This window comes from Ovis aries, chromosome 1 (assembly GCF_016772045.2).
Source record: "Ovis aries strain OAR_USU_Benz2616 breed Rambouillet chromosome 1, ARS-UI_Ramb_v3.0, whole genome shotgun sequence".
NCBI lineage: Eukaryota > Metazoa > Chordata > Mammalia > Artiodactyla > Bovidae > Ovis > Ovis aries.
Window position 1 is genome coordinate 217,964,070 of NC_056054.1, and position 25,660 is coordinate 217,989,729.

Here is a 25,660-nt window from a genome sequence, read left to right on the forward strand (position 1 = left end):
CCCTTGACTACTAGGATTCAGAGATTTATTAAGATACAATCCTTTCCTGCATGATGTTTTAGACTACTTATACACAACCTAAGAAGTTAACGTGCAAGGCCTTTTCAAGGCATCTTTGGGCTTGCTGTGTGATCTGGCCAGTTTAGAAGTACTAGTGTTAATACTGAGAGAAAGAAATTACTGTTTACAATTACAATTAACAATTACTGTTAATCCTGAAAGAAATAAAACATTATTTCTTTTCACTGACCCAGTCTCTGCTTTTCCATGTGTTAATACAACCCAACAAATTCTTAATGACACACTATATACTTACTCTGCTTCCTCCAATAGGCCCTTCTTGGCTGATGATCTTCCTATTTTACTTCAGTTTCACTGCCTTTAATTATCTTATTTTTGGTTCCTGGCACACCAAAATGCCATGCAAATAAGCTGTGTGTGAATGAAAACAAAAATAACCACCATTAATAGCCATCTAAATAATTGCAGCTCAGTGCAACTGCCTTCAGATCTCTGCTTAGAAAAACTATTTGTGGGATTAGAGCAAGTAACTAATTGTTTATAATCTTTTTTCCAGCAAAAGGAAGAAAAGAGATCTAATAAATAAATAATCTATTTATTATTTATTATAGATAATAATTATAATAATCTATTATCTAATAATAAAAGATATAATCTAAGATACTTAGATTATATGTGTGTATGTGGGTGTATGTGCACACATGTGCTCAGTCACCTCTGATTTTTAAATTTTTTTAAAATTATTTTAATTGGAGGCTAATTACTTTATAATATTGTAGTGGTTTTTGCCATACATCAACATGAATCAGCCATGGGTGGACATGTGTCGCCCATCCTGAGCCTCCTCCCACCTCCCTCCCCATCCCATCCCTCAGGGTCATCCCAGTGCACCGGCTTTGAGCGCCCCGTTTCATGCATTGAACCTGGACTGGCGATCTATTCCACATATGGTAACAGACATGTTTCAATGCTATTCTCTCAAATCATCCCACCCTCAGCTCCTCCCACAGAGTCCAAAAGTCTGTTCTTTATATCTGTGTCTCTTTTGCTGTCTCGTATATAAGGTCATCGTTACTATCTTTCTAAATTCCATATGTATCCATATGTATCGGAGAAGGCGATGGCACCCCACTCCAGTACTCTTGCCTGGAAAATCCCATGGACAGAGGAGCCTGGTAGGCTGCAGTCCATGGGGTCACGAACAGTCGGACATGACTGAGCAACTTCACTTTCACTTTTCACTTTCATGCATTGGAGAAGGAAATGGCAACCCACTCCAGTGTTCTTGCCTGGAGAATCCCAGGGATGGGGGAGCCTGGTGGGCTGCTGTCTATGGGGTCACACAGAGTTGGACACGACTGAAGTGACTTAGCAGCAGCAGCAGCAGTATGCATTAATATGCCGTATTTGTGTTTTTCTTTCTGCATGTCCAACTCTGAGACATCATGGACTGTAGCCCGCCAGGCTCCTCTGTCCATGGGATTCTCCAAGAATACTGGAGTGGGTTTCCATTTCTTCCTCCAGGGGATCTTCCTGGCCTAGGAAGAGAACCTGAGTCTCCTGGGCCTCCTGCAGTGGCAGGCAGGTTCTGTATCATTGCCGGGAGACCCTGATACTTGGATGAAGTCACCAAAGGCCCTGAGATACCAGTTCGGGTAACAAGAATCCTGCTCTCACGGCAGTCCTCACCCACTGGCTCAGAGCCTAACTAGCAGTTCTCAAACTGCTTCGTTTCAGGGCCTTTGGCACTTGTTCCATGTTAACATGACATTTTTTTTAAGTGAAAAATTACTCTCTCTTCCCAAACAAAAAAACTGAGTGAGCACAGTTGCACTCTTTCTCATTTCACAAATAACTTCAGTCAGTATCTGGCTCAATAGCAGGCAGCTGAATTCTCATCTATAAAAATCAGCTGCAATATCACACATGTAGCTTTTGTAAAGTCTGCTCCACATTAATGAAAGTTTGAGAGTAAAACAAAAAAGATACATAACTTCATAGCATTATTACAATCAAGTGGCTGTGTTATGCAATCACAGAAAAATTTAACAAAACCGTCTTCATTAACAGGATGGGAAGATGAGCACAGCTAACATTCTGGTCTACTGTTACACAGAAAATGAGATTAGCCTGTAGCTGGATTTGCTGAACCTCCTGAATGAAGAAAGCCTGTGGGAGAAATAATGTATTACACCTTGTCCAGCGTTTTCACATACTTTTTTTCTAACCCCTACAAGCATCATGAAAAGTAGGCATTTTTTTCCTATGAGGAAATGCTCGGGGGTTAACCAGCACATTTCCCCGGGGGTTAACCAGCACATTTCCCCGGGATACGTGACTGTTAAGTGTTGAAGCTTGAAGTTCAACCTTGGGTCTGACTTTAAAACTCTTCAGGAAGCCACAATTATGGCTCATCTCACAACTGGAAATGTAGAAGGGGATCTAATTTATGTGAATGAACTTTCCAAGTAAGAGTGACTATGTAGATTACTGGTACCCACAGGAGCGGAGCAGAGTCCCTCAGGGTACTCTTTTTTGCCACAGGGAATCAACGGCATGTATTCCAGACGGTGTAGCTCAACACAGTGGGACCTGTCAACCTGGGTGCTTGCGTGACTGTGTGCAGCAGAGCAGCAAAGCCCCCAGGGATTCAGAATGGATGGACAGTGTAAGCAAGAAGACAGTTTGTTATATCAAGCTGGAAGGATTTGTGATTATATGTTATGGCCTATCCTGACACTTAAAATGCCTTGTAATTCTCTGGACCTTTAACATTTCCTTAAGGAATAGCATGTATTATTTATATTATCAGAACTTATAAATCTATAGTAGAAAAAATAATTTTGAAAAGCAGCATTGCAAATATAAGAAAATCAGGAAAATCAAAATTCAGTTTTAATTTCCACTAAACTAATTGCTTTTGCACTATATTGTTCTGATATTCTTATATTTGCCTATATTGGAAGAGAAGGTCTTGATTCAGTGACCCAAATTTTCACCTTAAGGAAAAGAAAAGTAAGGGAATCCCCTGGAGTCCAGTGATTAGGACTCTGCATTCTTACTGCTGAGGGTCTAGGTTCAACCCCTGGTCAGGGAACTAAGATGTCACGTGGTTCACAGTGTGGCCAAAAAAAAAAAAAGAGTAGAGTAAATCCCAAAGCAACTAAGGGAAGGCTATAAGAAAGAGCAGAAAACAACAGAAATTTTAAAACACAACAGAAAAAAACAGTCAAAACTGGTTCTTTGAAACAAAAAAAAAAAAAAACCAAAACAATAAAACTGTAAACCTCCAACCAAACTGAGAAAGAAACTTAGGAAAATTAGGAAAAAGAGGGTCTCAGTACAGACCCTACAAACATTATAAAGATAATAGGGGACTATTTAGAATAAGTTTATTCCAATAAATGAGACAACTGTGATGAAACAGACAAATTTCTGGAAAGACATGAACTACCAAAACTCATTCAAAAAGATCCCTTAAAAAAATAAGGCTCATGGGGCTTCCCTGCTGGCTCAGTGGTAAAGAATTCACCTGTCAGTGCAGGAGACATGAGTTCAATCCCTGATCTGGGAAGATCCCACGTGCCGAGCAGCAAGTTCCAGAGCACAGGAGCCGTAGCGACTGAAGCCCAATCAGCAGTGCACTCAGCGGCAGCTGCGGAGCCCAGGTGTTCTAGAGCCTGATGCTGGCAACAAGAGAAGCGCCGTGATGCAGCCCTTGCGCCAGGACTAGAGAGCAGCCCCCACGTGCTGCCACTAGAGAAGAGCCTGTGCAGCGGCGAAGACCCAACCTGGCCAAAAATAAATAGATAAACACATGTTTAAAATTCCTATTAAAGAAATTGATTTCGTACTTAAAAACCTTCCCACAAAGAAAATCTTAGGCTCAGATGCTTGCACAGATGAATTCTGCCAAACATTTAAGGAAGAAATACCAGACAAGGAGAACAGAAGAGAGAAACACCTTCCAACTTACAAGACCAAAACAAAGACACTCCAAGAAAACTGAGTTACAAAGCATCATCCCTCAAGAATACGAGGCAAAAAACCTTAACAAAACATATGCTATGAAATTAAATTCATTAATATACAAAAATAACAATATAATCTAATACATCATAGCTAATACAATCTTCCAACACTAGAAAATCAATGTAATTCATCATGTTAACAGAATTACGGAGAAAAGCTATATGATCATCTGAAGAGATGTAGAAAAAACACTTAACAAAACCCAACATGATAAAAAAACACTCTCACAAAAACAAAGAGAAGGCAACTTCCCAACCAGATAAAAAGCATCAATGAAAAACCCAAATGCTGAAAGAGTCGTGCTTTTCCCCCTACAATCAGGAGCCATGCAAGGATGTCCACCCTCCAATCCGCCTCAACATTTCATTAGAGGTCTTAGCTAACACAGGAAGTCATTAAGAAGAAATAAAAGGTATGTATATAGGAAAGAAGTAAAGCTGTCTTTAATCATGAGTGATATGATCATTACTTAGAAAGTCTACAGTAAGAGCTACTAAAATAAGTGAATTTAGCAAGGCTGCAGATTAATTTTTTAAAATCAATTTCTATATACCAGTGATACTGGAAAACGAAACCACATTTGCCATAGCATTAAAAATATGAAAAATGTAGGGCTAAGTTTAACAAACCACATGCAAGCACAGTATTCTGAATATTTTAAACACTCAGAAATAGCACTTGTGTATGCTTTTGTATCATTTGTGGACAAAAACTTATAGACAGGTACAAATCTAAATCCTCTTTTGCAACTCAGAACTCACTGTTCAGCATCAATTTTGATACAGATAAAAAGGAACATGATACCTAAAGCAGATTCAAGTAACGTGGGTTCTGATATACACAAAGGTTGCTTCCAGGATTATAGAACTGATAATTTAAAAGCATAAACTATGAGGGAAATGATTATATTGATTTAGTACTCTAATTTTAGTGTTGACATGAAACAAGGATGGCTTACTTTTTAAGACTTTTCATCTTGAGAACACAACGTCTATACTTCAAAAGGTAATGGCATAGCTCAGTGGTCTGTCCTAGGATGTGACAGCTTAGGAGTGAATATGACTTCAACTTTATACATGTTTAGAGGGTGTGCAAAATTAAGAACCAATCAGATCTGTCTCCTCTGACCCTAAACACGGTCCTAAGATAAACTGCTTGAGAAAACTGGATCCCAAAGGTTACAGGTGGGGAATTTTTGAAGTGTGTCCATATCCCACTGGAGATCAAAGAAGGTGACCTCAAAGAATTCTGGACTGACAACTGTGAACTGAGCAAAAGTTCTTTTTAAAAGGGCTCTCTTGAAGAGTATGACTCAAACACTGGAGGAACTATGGTGACTGGCAGTGGAAAGAATCAGAACATATTAAATTCCTCAAAAATGTATTGACAAATAATTTTGTCTGTGTCACATATAATGTTAAAAGCCCTTTACGCTTATAAATAAAGATACTGCAGAAAGAAATTAAAGATCTAAATCAATGAAGATGTTTATGACGGACTGTAAGACTCAGCAAGTATTTTGTAGAAATTGGCAAGCTGATTCTACAACTTATATGGAAATATAAAGGACCCAACAGGGCCAAAATAATTTTTAAGAACAAAGTTAGTGAACTTACATTATCTGATCTTAAGAACTGTTATAAAGCTACAGAAATAAAGAGGGAGTATTAGCATAAGGGGGAGAAGAAAATGGCAACCCACTCCAGTATTCTTGCCTGGAGAATCCCGTGGACAGAGGAGCCTGGTGGGCTGCTGTCCACAGGGTCACACACAGTCAGACACGACTAAAGTGACTTAGCATGCATGCATGCATTGGAGAAGGAAATGGCAATCCACTCCAGCATTCTTGCCTGGAGACTCCAAGAGACAGAGGAGCCTGGTGGGCTGCCATCTATGGGGTTGCACAGAGTCAGAGACGACTGAAGCGACTTAGCAGCAGCAGCATAAGGATAGGATTCCCAGTGGTAAAGAATCCACCTACCAATGCAGGAGACACAAGAGACACAGGTTCGATCTGGGTTGGAAAGATTCCTTGGAGTAGGAAATGGCAACCCACTCCAGTATTCTCCCCTGGAAAATTCCATGGACAGAGAAGCCTGGAGGGCTACAGTCCATGGGGTCGCACAGAGTCGGCCACAACTGAGCAGCATTTCTGTAAGGATAGTTCTATAAATCAATGGACCAGAAAAGAATCCAGGAGACTCACACATTTATGGTCAGTTGATTCTCAACAAAAGGACAAGTTAATTAAGAAGGGGAAGGATAGTATTTTCTAAAAGTGGTGCTGGAAAATGGATATCCATATGGATATATCCATATCCACAAAAATAAACTCCAAATGGATCATAAGACTAAATGTAGAAGTGAAGCTGAAATTTGTAGGAAAAAACAGATCTTTGTGATCCCAGTAGGTGTACTAGCTTCCAAGGGCTGCCATAAAAAATTACCACTGGGTAGTCAAAACAACAGAAATTAATTTTCTCACAGTTCTGGGGGCCAGAAATCTGAAGTCAAGGTCTCAGCACAGCCGTGCTTCCTTACAGCTCTAGAGAAGCGTCCTCCCCTGCCTCTAGCAGTTTCCGGAGACTCACGGCTCTCCCTGGCTTGCGCCAGCGTGACACCTGTCTCTGCCTCCATCTTTACCCAGGCTTCTCCCCTGTGTTGTCTCTGTGTGTCCTCCCCTCTTCTTGTAAGCACCCTTGTCACTGCATTCAGGGCCCTCCTTATTCTGGTATGACCTTATCTTCATCACATCTGCAAAAACCTATTTCCAAACAAAGTTGCATTTCAGATAAATAAGAATTGGGCAGGGGGGACCCAAAGCTAGTGGAGGTGATGGAATTTCAGCTGAGCTATTTCAAATCCTAAAAGATGATGCTGTTAAGTGCTGCACTCAATATGCCAGCAAATTTGGAAAACTCAGCAGTAGCTGCAGGACTGAAAAAGGGCAGCTTTCACTCCAATTCCAAAGAAGGGCAATGCCAAAGAATGTTCAAAGTACCATACAATTGCGCTCATTTCACGTGCTAGCAAGGTAATGCTCAAAGTCCTTCAAGCTAGGCTTCAACAGTATATGAACCAAGAACTTCCAGATGTTCAAGGTGGATTTAGAAAAGGTAGAGAAATCAGAGATCAAATTGCCAACATCTGCTGGATCATAGAAATAAGGAAATTTCAGAAAAATATCTACTTCTGCTTCACTGACTCCACTAAAGCCTCTGACTGAGTAGATCACAACAAACTGTGGAAAATTCCTAGAGATGGGAATATCAGACCACCTCACCTGTCTCCTGTGAAACCTGCATGTAGGTCAAGAAGCAACAGTCAGGACATGGAACAATGCACTGGCTCCAAACTGGGCAAGGATTACGTCAAGGCTGTATATTGTCACCCTGCTTATTTAACTTACATGCAGAGTACATCATGTGAAACGCTGGGCTGGATGAATGACAAGCTGGAATCAAGACTGTGGAAAGAAATACCAACACTCAGATACAATGATATCACTCTAATGGCAGAAAGCGAAGAGGAACTAAAGAGCCTCTTGATGAGGGTGAAAGAGGAGAGTGAAAATGCTGGCTTAAAACTCAACATTCAAAAAACTAAAATCATGGCATCTGGTCCCATTACTTCATGTCATATAGATGGGGGAAAAGTGGAAACAGTGACAGACTTTATTTTCTTGGACTCCAAAATCACTGTGGACAGTGACTATAGCCATGAAATTAAAAGCCTTTTGCTCCTTAGAAGAAAAGCTATGACAAACCTAGACAGTATATTAAATAGCAGAGACATCATTTTGCTGACAAATGTCCTGAATAGTCAAAGCTATGGTTTTTCCAGTGGTCATGTATGGATGTGAGGACTGGACCAAGGTGGAGCACCGATGAAGTGATGCTTTTGAACTGTGGTGTTGGAGAAGACCCTTGAGAGTCCCTTGGACAACAAGGAGATCCAACCAGTCAATCCTAAAGGAAATCAACCCTGAATATTCATTGGAAGGACTGATGCTGAAACTCCAGTACTTTGGCCACCTGATGTGAAGAGCTGACTGACTGGAAAAGACTCTGATATTGGGAAAGACTGAAGGCAGGAGAAGGGGACGACAGAAGATGAGATGGTTGGATGGCATCATTGACTCAATGGGCTCAATGGTTTGGGCCAACTCCAGGAGACAGTGAAGGGCAGGGAAGCCTAGTACACTGCAGCTCATAGGGCCACAAAGAGCTGGACACGACTTGGTGACTGAAAGACAACTGGACATCCACTGCAGCGGCCACAGCTTTCTCAGCATGTGCACATGTGCTCACGCACACACACAGGCTGATAAACTGGACTCAGTTAAAAAGCAAATATTTACTTCTCTTTAAAAGCATAGTTAAGAAAAACAAGAGCTACAGACTTTACAGTGAGATGATATTCAGAGTTATCAATGACTTAGACCCAGAGTAAAAACAGATTCTTATAACTCTAAGATAATTAGCCTTTCAAAAAATGGGCGAAAGATCTGAACAGACGTGTTCAGGAAACAAAGACCACATGAGATACTGTTGCAGACCCACTAGAGGAGCTAAAATTTAAAGACACACCATGTGCATTGACGAGGATGTAGAACAACCTGAAAGTGCTTAAACAGTTTGCAGATTTCTTAACAATGTTAACATTCGATTACTTATCCAATAATCCTCCTCCTAGGTATTTACCCAAGAAAAATGAAGATGTATGTCCACAAAAAAAGACTTAGACACAAACGTGTGCGGCAGCTTGATTCACCATGGCTCCAAAAGCCACACCACACGTCCACCAACAGGAGAATGGATAAATAAACTGTGTGTTAAGCCACTTCAGTGATGGCTGACTCTTTGCAACTCTATGGACCACAGCCCATCAGGCTCCTCCTCTGTCCACAGGATTCTCCAGGCAAGACCCAGGGATCGAACCCGAGTCTTTCTGTCTCCTGCACTGGCAGGTGGATTCTTCAACACTAGCACCACCTAAACAGTAGTATACCCACAGAATGTACTTTTTATGGATAGGAAATAGAATAGTAGTAGAGTAGACAGACAGCAGAATACTTTCCAGCAATGAAAAGGAGTAAAGTACTGATACATGCTACACAGGGATGAATTGAGAAAACATGCTGAAGGAAAACTTCCTAACACAAAATAGTACAGACTGTATAATTCCAAGTATATGGGATTATAGAACAGCAGAACTAATCTATAGGGTCAGACAGACCATCAGTAGAAACCTAGGACCAGGCTGGGGCAGAGGCACCAGGGAACTTTTTCGTAGAGATGAAAATGTAATTTATTTGGATTGAGATGGTAGTTCAACAAGTTAATATACATCTTTCAAAATTCAAACCAAACATGGAAATGGGTATGTTTTATTTATTTTTAACGCTTTCATCTCACAGTGTTAAATTTAAAAGTAAAAATCTAGAATTAATTTAAATATTCAGCAATAGGAAATTCACTATACAAATTAGGATACAACCTCCAATGAAGCTGTTTCTTTCCTTTCCAAGAAAACAGGAACATAAGCATCACCTTGGAGCTTGCTATGGGCTTCCTAGGTGGCTTAACTGAACAGAATCTGCCCGCCAAGCAGGAGACTCAGGTTCAATCCCTGGGTTGGGAAGATTCCTTGGAGAAGAAAATGGCAACTCCAGTACTCTTGCCTAGGAAATACCATGGACAGAGGAGCCTGGCGGGCTACAGTCTACAGCGTTGCGAAGAGTCAGACATGACTTAGCAACTAAACAACAGTAGCAAGGAGCTTATTATAAATACAGAATCTCAGGCTCCAACTTGGAGCTGTTGAATCAATCAGCATTTTTAATCAAATCTTCAGATGAGTCATATATACTGATAATAGACTGAAGAATGCCAGCAACAGAGAAAGCACAGTGGCAATTCAATTTATACTTCAGGGCCCCCCAAAGGCTTAGGAATTGTTGGCCCAGATAGCTTTGAAAAGGGATGCAAAGATGGGGCTAAAAATAAGAGGATTACCTGCAAATGAAATAAACAGATCCGAGATTCCTTCCCCAATACAATGCAACAGGTAACAGTCTCTCCCAAACTGTGGAATGAGAATGGAGGTGTTCTCTGGCACGGGGAACTCAGAGTCTCTAGACTATGGCAAGAGTTGAAGATGAAGGGCTACCAGGCTGAAAACAGACTCTGAGTAAAACTATGCACATTAAAAGTTGAGACCTCCCCAGCCTTCTTTTCCCCACATAGATTGCAAGAATACCATTTTGACAAAACATGAAGATCCAAACATCCTTCTCTAGGGATCAATCCAGGAAAAAACAGTGAAGACACTGACACTTGAGGAAACTTCCAGATTATGCTCTACTCGTAAGTATGACCAGACATCCACACATTCTCAGACATTCGAAGAAAATCTCTACAATGAAAAGTCAAACCCACAAGCAGAAAAAAAGATAACTTGTAGAAAAGAGACACAGTGCTAGAAGAAAACATTATTTAAAAACTCATTGTTTTTAGGAAGAAGGTACTGCATTCGTGAAAAAAAAAAAGAGGAAGCTATTTCCAACCACCACCACAGAAAAGAAATCACTCCTGGAAGATAAAAGTCTGATGGCAGAAATGATAAGCTGAACTGTAGAGTTAGAAAATAAAGTTCAGGAAATTTCCCAGAAAATGTAGAACAAAAAGATAAAGGATAAGAAAACAGAAAACCAATCCAGCAGGTGGGAAATCTGAACAATAGGAATCACAGAAAGAGAATAAACTGGGAAGAAGGGAATCAAGGAAGAAAAAGGTGTACCATTTTCTAGAACTGAAAGCTTTTCAAGACTGAAAACCTTCCACCTTGATGGAAGAAAATAGACCTGTGCTGAGATACATCAGAAATTTCGAAACTGATAACAGAAGAGAAGAGATAACCAGTTTCCCAAGAGAAAACAAATTTTATACCAAGAATTAAGGGATAGGAGGGATCCCTTGAAAACAGGTGAATTAAGGGAAAAAATACAGGATTTATGCTGCCTTATATGAGGCGTACTACTGGGTAACCAAGTAGAAGATGAGGGGAAGCAGCTCTTTAAAGTGTTCCAATTTGTAAATGAAAAATAAGTTGTAGACCTGAAACTCCGCCCATGAATTAACAGCTGCTGGCACTAAGCATCTATGGCTGTGATGTCACAACGGGAGAGGAACCGACATTCTGTGGCTTCTACAGGCTGAACCTGAGTCTGCCAATCTCTGGATCCAGCTGCCAATTTGCAAGAAAGGCAAAGGACACAAAACTGGAAACAATCCAGATGTCAATCAATGAGTGAATGGATAAACAACAGTGGGAGACCCATGCCGTGGATCACTACTGAGCAATAAAAAGGAGGAGCTATCAATACATGCAACAATACAGACGAGTCTCAAAATAACTATGCTGAGTGGGAGAGGCCAGGCAAAAACCAGAATGCATGCTGCATGATTCCATTTGCATAAAATCTCAGAAAACACAAACTCACCTAGAATGACAGAAAGCAGATACTACTTGCTGAGGAGACAGGAGTGGGAGAAGGGAGAAATTACAGAGGGCCACAGGGAACTTTCGGGGTAATAAATGTGTTTACTCTCCCATGATGCTGGTGGTGTTTCATGGGTATAGATACATGGCAAAAGGTACCAAACTGTACACATTAGATATGTGCAGTTACTGTATGCCAGTTATACTTCAATAAAGCCGTTTTTAAACAAGGTGATGAACACAGAGGGGCTACTGAGCTGCACAATGACTGTGCAATCAGCAAAAGTCACAGTGGAAAACCCTAAAGGTCAAGTGGTCCAGTTCTTCAATAGAAGGAATGGAGACGTGATCTATACATTAAAACAGAGACGTAAAAGACCTCTCAAATACTTTTCAAAGCAAGTGTAGGACTATAGTCTCCAGGGACAAACACTTGGATGATAAAACTACTTTTTAGAAATGCAAGAAAGCCTTCTCAAATGTAAAAAAGAATGAAAGAATGGCATCTGCAGCAACATGGATGGACACAGAGGCTATCATACTAAGTGAAGCCAGAAAGAGAAAAATATCACATGATATCACACATGTGACATCTAAAATATGGCATACATGAATTTATCCATGAAATGGAAACAGACTCACAGACAAACAGAACAGACTTCTGTGTGCCAAGGGGGAGGGGAGATGGTGAAGGGATGCAGTGGGAGTTTGGAATTAGCAGATGGAAACTACTATATAAAGGATGGATAGACAAGGCCTAGGATCAGGCTCTTCAACAACCAGAAGCCAGAAATACCTTTAATGGATTGCTAAATTTAAGCAAATAATAACAACACTTTCTGACATAAAAACTATAGGAAAAGTTAAAACCACAAATTGGAAAAAAATATATAAAACATAATCTCTTACAGATCAACCAGAGAAAAGATCAGAAGTCCAACAGCGAAACAGTAAAAAGAGCGAAGGACCGGAAGAGACAATTCACAAAAAGGGAAAATGAGCTGCTAAATACATGAAAAGACATCAACATCACTCACACAGAAAACCAGAAATTTAAACTATCCTGTCTGTTTCTTAAAAAGATAGGCACCCTCCCAAATCTGTCAGTAGTGTATATCTGTGAGACTTGTAGCAGTATAACTGGAAAAACTCCTTTGGAAAGCAATTTGAAAATATCTATCAAAGTTGCAAACATATGTGTATGTCCTTTGAGCCAACAATTCCACTCCTAAGGATATATCCTATAGATTCACTTTCATGCATGAAAAAAATGTCTATAAGATTATTCATGGAAGCACTGTTTATTATAACAAAGGGATGGAAATAATCTAAATATCCATCAACAAGGAAACAGTTACATAAATTCATCCAATGCAATACTATGCAGTTATTTTTTAAAAAGAAACTCTCCGGATACTGACATGGACATGTCTCTGAGAAACATTATTAAGGAAAACATCAAGATACAGAACAGTGCATAGAACACACCACCATTTGTGTAAAAGCAGTAAGAAGACAAAACAAAACACATAGTTCCACATATGCATAAAGAAATCCTGGAAAGACACTTAGGTCAAAAAACAATGATAACATCAGCAGGAACTTGTCAGATGGGGTCATGATGGGATCGAGACTTTAATACACTGTCCCTACTATTAAAATTCTCCTAACCAAGGATCATACGAGACTACTACGAACAACTATATGCCAATAAAATGGACAACTTGGAAGATATGGACAAATTCTTAGAAAAGTATAACCTTCCAAAACGGAACCAGGAAGAAACAGAAAATATGAACAGACCAATCACAAGCACAGAAATTGAAACTGTAATAAAAAAATCTTCCAACAAACAAAAGACCAGGGCCAAACAGCTTCACAGGCAAATTCCACCAAAAGTTTAGAGAAGAGCTAACACCTGTCCTGCTCAACTCTTCCATAAAATTGCAGAGGAAGGAAAATTCTCAAATCCATCTACGAGGCCACTATCACCCTGATACCAAAAAAACAGACAAAGATGCCACAAAGAAAGAAAATTATAGGCCAACATCACTGATGAACATAGATGCAAAAATCCTCAACAAAATTATAGCAAACAGAACCCAACAATACATTAAAAAGATCATACATCATGATCAAGCGGTTTTTATTGCAGGGATGTAAGGATTTTCCAATATATGCAAATCAATCAATGTGATACAAATTGAAAAATAAGAACCATACGATCATCTCAATAGATGCAGAGAAAGCCTTTGACAAAATTCAACATTTACTTATGATTTTAAAAAAAACTCTCCAGAAACAGACATAGAAGCAACATACCTCACATAATAAAGGTATGACAAACCCAAAGCAAACATTATCCTCATTGGCGAAAAACCGAAAGCATTTCCTCTAAAATCAGGAACAATACAAGGGTGCCCACTCTCCCCACTATTATTCAACATAATTTTGGAAGTCCTAGCCACAGCAATCAGAGAAAAAGAAATTAAAGGAATCCAGATTGGAAAAGAAGAAGTAAAACTCTCACTGTTTGCAGATGACTTGATTCTCTATATAGAAAACCCTAAAGATGTCACCAGAAAATCACTAAAGTATGAATGAATACAGTATTACAGTATTGCAAATGCAATGAAAATAGTAAAGTCACAAGATATTAAATTAATACACAAATCCATTGCATTCCTACACAAATCCACTGCATTCCTACACACTAACAATGAAAAATCAAAAAGATTTTTCTTTTTGTAAATCAAAACAATCCCATTCACCATGGCAACAAGAAGAATAAAATATTTAGGAATAAATTTACCTAAAGAGACAAAAGGCCTACATGCAGAAAGCTATAAGATGCTGATGAAAGAAATCAGACAGTGCAAACAGATGGAGATATACTACATTCATTCCTGGACTGGAAGAATCAATATAGTGAAAATGACTTATAACCAAAGCAACCTACAAATTCAATGCAATCCCTATTAAACTACCTACAGTATTTTTTCACAAAAGTAGAACAAATAATTTCATAATTTGTATGGAAACACAAAAGACCCCCAAAAACCAAAGTAATCTTGAGAAAGAAGAATGGAACTGGAGGAATCAACCTTCTTGACTTCAGATTAAACTACAAAGCCACAGTCATGAAGACAGTATGGTACTGGCACAAAAACAGAAATATAGACCTACGGAACAAGATAGAAAGCCCGAAGATAAATCCATGCACCCATAGACACCTTGTCTTTGACAAAGGAGGCAAAAATTTACAATAGAGAAAAGACAGACTCTTCAACAAGTGGTGCTAGGAAAAATGGACAGCTACATGTAAAAGAATGAAGTTAGAACACTTCTTAATACCATATACAAAAATAAACTCAAAATGGATTAAAGACCTAAATGTATGACCCGAAACTCTTAGAGGGAAACACAGGCAGAACACTCTCTGATGTAAATCACAGCAAGATCCTCTATGATCTACCTCCTAGAGTAATGGAAATAAAAACAAAAACAAATGGGACCTACTTAAAAGCTTTAAGTGAAGGAAAACAATGAAGGAAAATATTAGCAAGGTGAAATGACAACCCTCAGAATGCGAGAAAATAAAAGCAAATGAAACAACTGACAAAGAATTCATCTCCAAAATATACAAGCAGCTCATGCAGCTCAATACCAGAAAAACAAACAACCCAATCAAAAAGTGGACAGAAGACCTGAACAGACATCTCTCCAAAGAAGACATGCGATGGCTAAACACATGAAAAGATGCTCAGCATCACTCATGACTAGAGAAATGCAAATCAAAACTACAATGAGGGATCATCCCATACTGATCAAATGGCCATCATCAAAAAGTCTACAAACAAGAAATGCCGGAGAGGTGTGGAGAAAAGGGAACCCTCTTACACTGTGGTGGGAATGCAAACTGATAAAGCCACTATGGAAAACAGTAGACATTCCTTTAAAAGTTAGGAATAAAACTACCATGTGACCCAGCAATCCCACTACTGGGCATATACCCTGAGGAAATCATAAATGAAAAAGATACATGTACCCCAATGTTCACTGCAGCACTATTTACAATAGCTAGGACACGGAAGCAACCCAGATGTCCAATGACAGACGAATGGAGAAGGAAGCTGCAGTACACACACACAACGGAGTAATCAGTTCAGTTCAGTCGCTTAGTCGCGCCCAACTCTTTGGGACCCCACGAACAACAGCATGCCAGGCCTCCCTGTCCATCACCAACTCCCAGAGTCCACCCAAACCCATGTCCATCGAGTCGGTGATGCCATCCAATGATCTCATCCTCTGCTGTCCCCTTCTCCTCCTGCCCGCAATCTTTCCCAACATCAGGGTCTTTTCAAATGAGTCAGCTCTTCTCATCAGGTGGCCAAAGTATTAGAGTCGCAGCTTTAACATCAGTCCTTCCAATGAACACCCAGGACTGATCTCCTTTAGGATGGACTGGTTGGATCTCCTTGCAGTCCAAAGGACTCTCAAGAGTCTTCTCCAACACCACAGTTCAAAAGCATCAATTCTTCAGCGCTCAGCTTTCTTTATAGTCCAACTCTCACATCCATACTGGAAAAACCATAGCCTTGACTAGACAGACCTTTGTTGGCAAAGTAATCTCTCTGCTTTTGAATATGCTGTCTAGATTGGTCATAACTTTTCTTTCAAGGAGTAAGTGTCTTTTAATTTCATGGTTGGTATCACCATCTGCAGTGATTTTGGAGCCCAGAAAAATAAAGTCAGCCACTGTTTCCCCATCTATTTGCCATGAAGTGATGAGACCAGATGCCATGATCTTAGTTTTCTGAATGTTGAGCTTTAAGCCAACTTTTTCACTCTCCTCTTTCATTTTCATCAAGAGGCTCTTTAGTTCTTCACTTTCTGCCATAAGGGTGGTGTCATCTGCATATCTGAGGTTATTGCTATTACTCAGCTTATAAAAAGGAACACATGTAAGTCAGTTCTATTAAGGTGGATAAACCTAGAGTCTATTATACAGAGTGAAGTAAATCAGAAAGAGAAAGACAAATATCATATATTAACGCATATATATGATCTCAGTGATGCTTTATTGCAACTGTGCTGTTAAGTACAGTTATCATCTTGATTTTACACACTTTCATCAGCCTTTTTGGAGAAGGAAATGGCAACCCACTCCAGTATTCTTGCCTGGAGAATCCCATGGACAAAGGAGCCTGGCGGGCTACAGTCCGTGGGGTTGTGAAGAGACAGACACGACTGAGCGACTAGCACACACACACAACGCATATATATGGAATCTAGAAAGACAGTACTGACGATCCTACGTGCAGGGCAGCAAAGGAGACACAGACATAAAGCACAGGCTTGTGGACACAGTACGGGTAGGAGAGGGTGGGATGGTTTGAGAGAATAGCATGGAAACATACACATTACCATATGTAAAACAGATAGCTAGTGGGAATTTGCTGTGTGACACAGGGAACCCAAAGCTGCTGCTCTGCGACAATCTAGAGGGGCGGGAGAGGGAGGGGATATATGTATACCTATGGAGAAGGCAATGGCACCCCACTCCAGTACTCTTGCCTGGAAAATCCCATGGACGGAGGAGCCTGGTAGGCTGCAGTCCATGGGGTCTCTAAGAGTCGGACACAACTGAGTGACTTCACTTTCACTTTTCACTTTCCACTTTCATGCACTGGAGAAGGAAATGGCAACTCACTCCAGTGTTCTTGCCTGGAGAATCCCAGGGACGGGGGAGCCTGGTGGGCTGCCATCCACGGGGTCACACAGAGTTGGATATGACTGAAGCGAATTAGCAGCAGCAGCATGGCCTACTCAGGCTGATGAATGGCAAAACCCATCACAATATTGTAAAGTAATTACTCCACAATTAAAAATAAATATAAAAAATTCTAACCATGTGACTCAAAAAAATATACTGAATAAGGAAAAAACTAAAGTTATCTACAATTCTTAAGTCTTTAATGGAAAAAATAAATTTCCCCACCAAGTTAAGTCAATTAACTTAAATAAAAATCAATTAAGTGTAAATATAAAACTAAGTTATGTTTAGAAATGTCAGGTCTCAAAAATGTCTGTATCACACAAAGTTCTTAGGAGGAAAATGGAAGGCATGCTTCCATCAAACCAAGGGAATCGACTAGGAAAGAGAAAGACATGGGATCCAGAAAACAGGGTATTCCTTACCAAAGAGGAAGGGTCCCTAGGAGGGAGAAGATTAGATACAACAGGCGTAAAGCACACAATCTCAAACAGAATAGTGCATGTGGCTATAGGAGAAACTTCTACAAGAAGAAAATTCCAAATACCCCAGGGTGCACTTAAAGAGATTTACAGAGTAAGGAAGGGTCTGCAATTGAATTTGTAAGTATAGAGAAACAAAGAAGAAAAAAAGATCACTCGAAGGAAAACAAAAAGGTTGTTCAGGGAAGAACATGTTATACATGTTATACTGGTTAGCTGTGGGTAGCTTTTGCAGTCATTTTAACTTTAACATTATGAATGAGTACTGATCTAACCCCAACTGTAACAGTTACATTGAGAGCATGGGATCTGCAAAGTGCTCACGGGTACCGTGATGGTGTAGTGGGGCTTGCCAGAAAAGGCAGAGTAGGCCTAAATAATCATCTCCCCTTTAGAAAGTCAACAGGTGAGGCTTAAACTGAAAACTGTGGTATACACATGTTACCAGAGGTACAGATGTAAATGCTATCAGCTAAAGGGATTGAGGTCACCTGCAGGGAGCAGGCAGAGAAATGGCTTTTCCCCCTGCCTTATGACCCAACTAGACAATCCTATGAATAATGTATTTTTTGTTACTTGGATAAATACAAAAATGAAAATAGGAGTTTCCTGGTGGCCCAATGGTTAGGACTTGCACTTTCGCTGTGGAGGTGCAGGTTTGATCCCTGGCTGGGGAACTATTCCCATGCCACTCAGCACAGCCAAAATACAAAAGAAAGAATAAAATAAATAAAGTGAAAATGAAGGAACTTTACTTTAAAAGACAAGATTGTATTTCACCTACTTTAGGGCACATTGTTCCCCAACACTTTTACATCTCTAAGGCAGGGTGCTGACAGCATGTTACAAGCACTGTTAGGCAGCTGTGGCCCATCACTGCCCATGCAAGAGTGAACTTAGGAGTTATTCCCGGTGGCATGACTGGGTAAATACAATCACTCAATGTTTTGATCAACTACCATTTAGAGACCATTTGAGAAGTCCTGGTGGCTGTTTGACACCTTCTCTGTTGGCACTTTCTGTCAGATCAGGGAACATTAGAATTTGCAGCTTGGAAGAAAATTCCAGACATAATAATGGAGCATTTAAAAAAAAAAAAAGCAGCTATTGAAATAGAACTCACGTATCATACAATTCATCCACTTAAAGTGTAAAGTTCAAAGATGGTGGAGCACTACTGAATGCTATACCATCCAATGCTTTTCATGGTGATACTGGGGGTGGGCGCGCGGTGTGAAACACAGGTGCTGACGACCTAACTGGAAAACAATTTAGCAAAGTTGGACAGTGGATGCAAAGAATTTCTAGGAAGACCTTAACCAAATTTGTTTTGCTTATAATTTCCTAACAAGGCATATACAAAAAAAGTTATGACCAAAAAAAACACAACACCCTAGCATCGTAATTTGACAAGATAGTTTCTTTTTAGTGGTACATGAAATAATAATGTTTTACAACTGATAGTATGTTGGAATGGATGAAAAGCAGTAATAAATCTCATAAAACAGAAAACCGATTTTAAATTAAAAAGAAAACATACAGTATTAAATAACCATTTAAAATAGTATCTTTGAGGTCTACTTAATAAAATGGAGAATGGACAATGATATGGAGCAAAAAGAAGCAATAGTAAAAACCAGGTATGGTAAAACTCAATTTTGTTTTGTAAACTGGATGAAAATATACCAAATTTTAACAATGGTTATTTCCATATAGGTTTTCCTTATATTTTCCCACTTTCCCTATAATGATTTTTTATTTTGTGATCAGATGCTCATTTTCCTAAATTTACAATACCATTAGTTTACCCAGAACATTAATTAGTGACAAAATAATACCATCCAATACAAAGTACATATTAAAATTTCCCCAATTGTCCCAATGTTATCCTTTATACCTTTTTAAAGACAAGTCTAAGATCCAATCAAGGATAACAGATTGCATTTACTTACGTCATTTCAGTCTCTTTTAATTTAGAATAGTTCTCTACCATTTTTTTCTTTTTGATACTTTATTTTTGAAGACTCGAGGCCAATCATCTTATAGAATATTACACTATCTGTATGTGTCTAACTGTTCCCTCCATATTCAATAAACATTTTTGGTAAGAACACTAGACTGTATGTCCCACTGTGTCAGTTTATCTCCTTATTGGTCATGTGAATTTAGAGCATCTGATGAAGGAGGTGTCTGCTGTATTTCTCTACTGTTGGGGTACCTGTTCCCTTTTGTAGTCAATAAGTAATCTCTAGGGTGGTGATACCTTGAGACTGATGAAACGATGCTGTTTCCTGACAAAGTCTAACCTGATATTAGTTCTAGCATCCTGAATCAATCACCACACTGAGAATTGCAAAACAGTGATTTTTCTGCATTTACAAACTAGCAATTATTTTCCCTTGGCCTTCTATTATAGATAAGCGGATTTGCTTTTACTCAGTATGTTAAAATCCACTGACATCATCATTCCTTTGAATAGCTAAACTTTCCCACATTCATCCTGTCGGAGTTCCCTCCGTCTGAAACTCTGTCCTCCCAACATGTGCAGTCCTTAAGCATTCATTTGCTTTCAGGCACCATGTACTTTTGCAGACCCAGTCACTTTTTTCAAGAAGCCCTAGTTCTTTTTTGGGGGTAAAAAAGCAAAAACCATTATTTAGAAAACAACACCTCTGAGCAAGAGGTGTGCACATTATTACTGAGGTGTCTGTGTCTAGGCCTTTTCAGTGGGCAGGGCTAGAATTTTTTTTTTTTAATCAGGAGTTGATACTGATAACCTCCACTTCAAGGCTAACATCATAGGATTCTTTCTTACCTCATTCCTTATTTTTATTTCCTTCTCCCAGTGACAGCCTGGTTCCCAGTTACATTAGGATATTGATTTACTTCTACTAACTACAGTACATACTAGTTTTCGAGTTACTACAATGATACCATTGCCAAGAACTAAACATATAAACACAGTGCAGCTTCTTCTCCCGTTCCTTTTGCCCTTGACTATATCCTTCTAGGGGTACAGAGTAGCACTTTGTTAAAGTTACTTTAATTAATTCTTTTTTAAAATTTATGGTGAAATAGTAGCCATGTATGGTTGTGACAGTTAGACTATAGAAAAGGCTGAGCATTGAAGAATTGATGCTTTCAAGTTGTGGTGCTGGAGAAGACTCTTGAGAGTCCCTTGAACTGCAAGGAGATCAAACCAGTTAATCCTAAAGGAAATCAACCCTGAATATTCATTAGAAGGACTGGTGCTGACGCTCCAATTCGTTCGCCACCTAATATGAAGAGCTGACTCACTGGAAAAGATCCTGATGCTGGGAAAGACTGAAGGCAAAAGGAGAAGAGGGCAGCAGCAGATGACGTGGTTAGATAGCATCGCCGACTCAATGGACATGAGTTTGTGCAAACTCTAGGAGATAGTGAAGGACAAGGAAGCCAGGTACACGGCAGTTCACAGGGTCACAAAGAATTGGACACAACTCAGTGAATGAACAACAAGAATAACAAAATTTATGGTTGTATAATCAGTTTGATCCCATTCACGAATCACTGCCTTGTCACAGCGAACAGGGCTGGTATAACTCAATGAAGCTATGAGCCATGCGTTTAGGTGATGGTGAGGATAGGGAGGCCCGGCATGCTGCAGTCCACGGGTCACAAAGTGTTGGACATGACTGGGCAACTGAACAACAACAATCAATTTGATATACTGGTTTTGATTATTAGTTGTTTTTTGTATGTTAAATTTCAGGATTTGTTTTTATTTTTGTTTAACTTTATGTAGTTGAATATTTAAATATTTACATGGTTCAAAGTAAAAACTATATAAAAACAGATACTCAGAAAAGTCCCATTTCCACTGCTATTTCCTCCACCCATATCGACCCCCCCTTTATCACTTGTTTCTGGCTTATAGTTACTAAGTACTTTCTACAAAAGTGATTTGTGGAGGTGTTTCCTCTGGAATAATTACTATAAGTGAGACTGCCAGGTGAAAGGGTAAATGTTTACTTATACACTTCTGTCAGATATTGCCATATTCTCCTCCACAGGGACTGCTGACCATTCTTGAATGATGGTTTAACTAATATTAAATTCTCTGTTGTTGGAAATTCCCTGGTGGTCCAGTGGTTAAGACTCCACCTTCCAAGGCAGTGGGTATGGGTTCAATCCCTGGTCAGGGAGCTAAGACGCCTCACAGACAAAAAAAAAAAAAAAACAAAAAACAACCAAAACACAAAACAGGAGCAATATTGTAACAAATTCAATAAAGAGTTCAAAAATGGTCCATATCAAAAAAGAAAACTAAAAAAAGAATTTGTCAACTCAACTGCTGTTTCTCAGAGGTATGACAGAAATGGTTACTGGTTCTCAAAGTCTGTGCTCTCTTCTCTTCTGAAGCACACAGCTGACCTATATTTCCCAGTCGTCCATGCAGTTAGGAATGGCCATGTGACTGATCGCTCGCCAATGGGGTGTGGGCAGATGTGATGTCAGCCATTTCTGGACAAAACTCATCCTTCTTTCTCTAAGCAGCCAGAGCAACACTGAAGGGCACACGGTCAAAGAAGCAGAGCTGCCGCCAGCTGGGCATGGAGGGCTGCAAATGCTCACCTAGGACTGCTACATGCAGAAACACACTCGCACTCCATCTGAGCCACTGTAGTTTTTACCTGACTTTACAGCATTTTAGCCTATTCTACTTAATACAAAATACTTCCAATTGCTTCTTTTTCATACCCTTCCCGTCCAGCTGCATATGTCCCTGCTTCTATTTCAAAATGTTTATCCACGGTAAGCCTTCACTGTATCTTTGGCTGCTCTCAGCCTCATGTAAGTATCCTCAGCCAGAGCCCTGGCTTATAAGATGTGGTACTTTACACATGTTATAGTTATTGATGGTCCAGCTACCTCGTGGTTCACCCTGATCAGGGGCTCTTTCTGCCAGGAACAGACATAAAACCAACCATTCTCCAATGTGAACTTCCTGCTTACAAAATTAGCCTTCATTTGACACTGTCCAGTTTGTAAGTACCTAATTTATCCAGGTTATTTTGACTTCTGTTTCCAGTATTTCTGGCACACAAATGTATACACAAGATTAAAGTTTATCTAACAAAGAACTGGTTGGTCCCAGACTGACCTCTGAAGGGTTAATTGGTAAGTGCTACTCCATAAGGACTCCAGCAGCACGTCCTCGATGTCTCTGACCTTCCCACCATCTGACTGTGGTAACATATAAGCTGAACTATGCTTCCCTGGCTTGCTGCTGATTATGTTATTCACAATTAAATCAGCAGCATGAGAAAGTCAAGATGTATGTGCCATTTCCTCCAGATCCTTACAATGTTCTGGAAAAAATTAGGTTACATTGATGAGATTCAGTTTTCCATAAGGCTATCATTAATTTTTACCCAATGCTCTAGGTTTGCTTATAAATTAACATTCTAATGATGTATATTTTCCTATATCCTTCCCTCATAATGTGACTATGTCTTATTTATTGCACACTCCACACACGTGTGTTCATCCTTTTATCATTTTGGTGGGAACAAATAGATTAACACAAGTGCAGTGCTCATAATTAAGAAGGAAGGGGTTCCATACCTTACATTGCTTTTGACACCAAATTAAAAAAATTTTTTTAATTTATTTTTTAATTGAAGGATAATTGCTTTACAAAATTTTTCTGTTTTCTGTCAAACATCAACATGAATCAGCCATAGGTATACATATGTCCCCTCCCTCTTGAAACTCCCTCTCATCTCCCTCCCCATTCCACCCTTGTAAGTTGATACAGAGAGCTTGTTTGAGTTCCCTGCCATTAAATTTTAAGAATGATATCAATAAACGGGAATATACCTAAAGAAGTTAACACATATGGGGAAAGCGCTCATAAGAGCAATAGTTAGAGGGTTATAAGATTGGGAGTTGTTCAAAAGCAGGACATGTTATTTGGGAGCTAGTGTTTGCATCACCACCATAAATGTCCTAATATATATGGGACTAATGCTTAGTAAACATGTTTATAAAGAGGCTTAGTCCTCAAAGGACTTTTGAACTAGAGACTGCTTCCTAGTTCTCAATGATTATCCTCAACTTTAGTCCTGCTCTTAAGCAAAGGAAGGGGTTTAAGCACACAATGATCTGGAAAGTACCAATCAGAAACTCACACTCAATGAGACCTCACCAGCAGTCCCGGGCTCTTGGGATGACTCAATAATCAGATGATGACATTGCTCAAGTAGAGTTGTCTATAGTTTCTAAAACTATGGCTTTGTTGGTTATTGCCGAGAAACTAAACTAGGCCACCTAAGGAAGATCCCTTTTTCAACTTCATACAATCTGGGATAGCCTACCCAATCAACCTGGGGTCTAGCTGTCCTATAAGTCATCGACAACAGCATTCCAGACCTATGCCAGCTTACTCTACTACCATAAACACCCACTGGTTTTTTCCCATTCTCTCAGGATTTGGAAAATATAACACACATTTCACATTGATTAATTTTTGTTAGGCAGGCTGGTCGGCTCAGTGAGGTGCATAGCACCAGGGACCTGAGTCATGTTTCCTGTTAGCTGGGAAGAAAAAACAGCATTCCTTGACCAAATTAGGAAGACTCCCCGTACACACCAACCAGAAAGAGACAGGACATGCGCTCACCCTGTCTAGCCAATCATGTAACACCAGCTACTCCTGTAACTGAGACAATGAACTGACTGTATATAAACCGCCATATCCCTTTGTTCGGGGTCCCGGTTGGATTCCGCTGTGTCGGGTGAGACTCGGACCCTAGCGCGCTAGAAATAAACTCCCTTCCTGCCTTTTTGCATTACTGCGGAGGACTTGCTTTCTCTCGGTCGGTTTGGAGATACGGGCTCGGTGCATAACAATTTTATTATTTTTACTGAAGTAGAGTTGACTTGCAATATTACATTAGTTTCAGGTGCACAGTAGATTCAGTATTTTTACAGACTATTCTCCATTAAAAGTTGTTACGAGATAATGGCTATAATTTCCATAGATTGTATAATATATTCTTGACGTTTATGTATTTTATATAGTAGTTTGTATCTCTTTTAATGCCATACTCCTACCTTGCTCCTCCTTCCTTCCCCCTCCCCACTGGTAACCACTAGTTTGCTTTTATAATCTGTGACTATGTTTCTCTTTTGCTATATACATTAGATTCTACATATACATTATATCATACAGTATTTGTCTTTTTCTGAATTATCTAAGCATTAACATCCTCTAGGTGCATTCACATTGCTGCAAATGGCAGGATTTCATTTTTATGGCTGAGCAGTATTTCACCGTATACATATACCATATTTTCTTTATTCAATCAACTGTTGATGGATGCCTCAGTTGCTTCTATATTATGGTTATTGTAAACAGTGCTTGCTATGAACACTGGGGTACACTGTTTTCTTTCTGAATTCATGTTTTTTTTCTTTTCAAATATACACCCAGGAGTGGGATTGCTGGATCATTCAGCAACTATACTTCTGGTTTTTTGAGGAACTTCCATAGCGTTTTCATAGTGGTGGTACCAATTTACATGTCCACCAAAAGTGTACAAGGGTTACCTTTTCTCCACACCCTCGTGAACATTTGTTATTTGTGTTCCTTTTCAGCCATTCAGACAAGTGTGAGGTGATATCTCACTGTGGTTTTGATTTGCATTTCTGGAATAATTAGTGATGTTGAGCTCTGTATGTCTTCTATGGAGAAATGTCTGTTCAAGTATTCTGCCCATTTTGTGATTAGGCTTGTTTGTTTTTGGATATTGCACTGTCTGCGCTGTTTATTTTGGATATTAACCCCTCGTCAGGCCTTTGT

At 39.5% G+C, this 25,660-nt stretch overlaps 1 protein-coding gene and 1 non-coding gene across 7 annotated transcripts in view; one reads left to right on the forward strand and one right to left on the reverse strand.

Annotated features, from left to right (window-relative positions):
- GPR160 (G protein-coupled receptor 160) overlaps nucleotides 1-25,660 on the reverse strand; it is a 60,305-nt gene that overhangs the window by 5,105 nt on the left and 29,540 nt on the right. For all 6 annotated transcript variants that reach the window (XM_060394008.1, XM_015092562.3, XM_027958494.2 and 3 more), the window contains one exon: nucleotides 317-432. The gene's annotated coding sequence lies outside the window, so the exon portion shown is untranslated. The remainder of the gene's footprint in view (nucleotides 1-316; nucleotides 433-25,660) is intronic.
- Nucleotides 4,727-4,853, forward strand: LOC114111350 (small nucleolar RNA SNORA40). Its single transcript, XR_003587420.1, has one exon. It is a non-coding gene; the product is annotated as a small nucleolar RNA SNORA40 (small nucleolar RNA).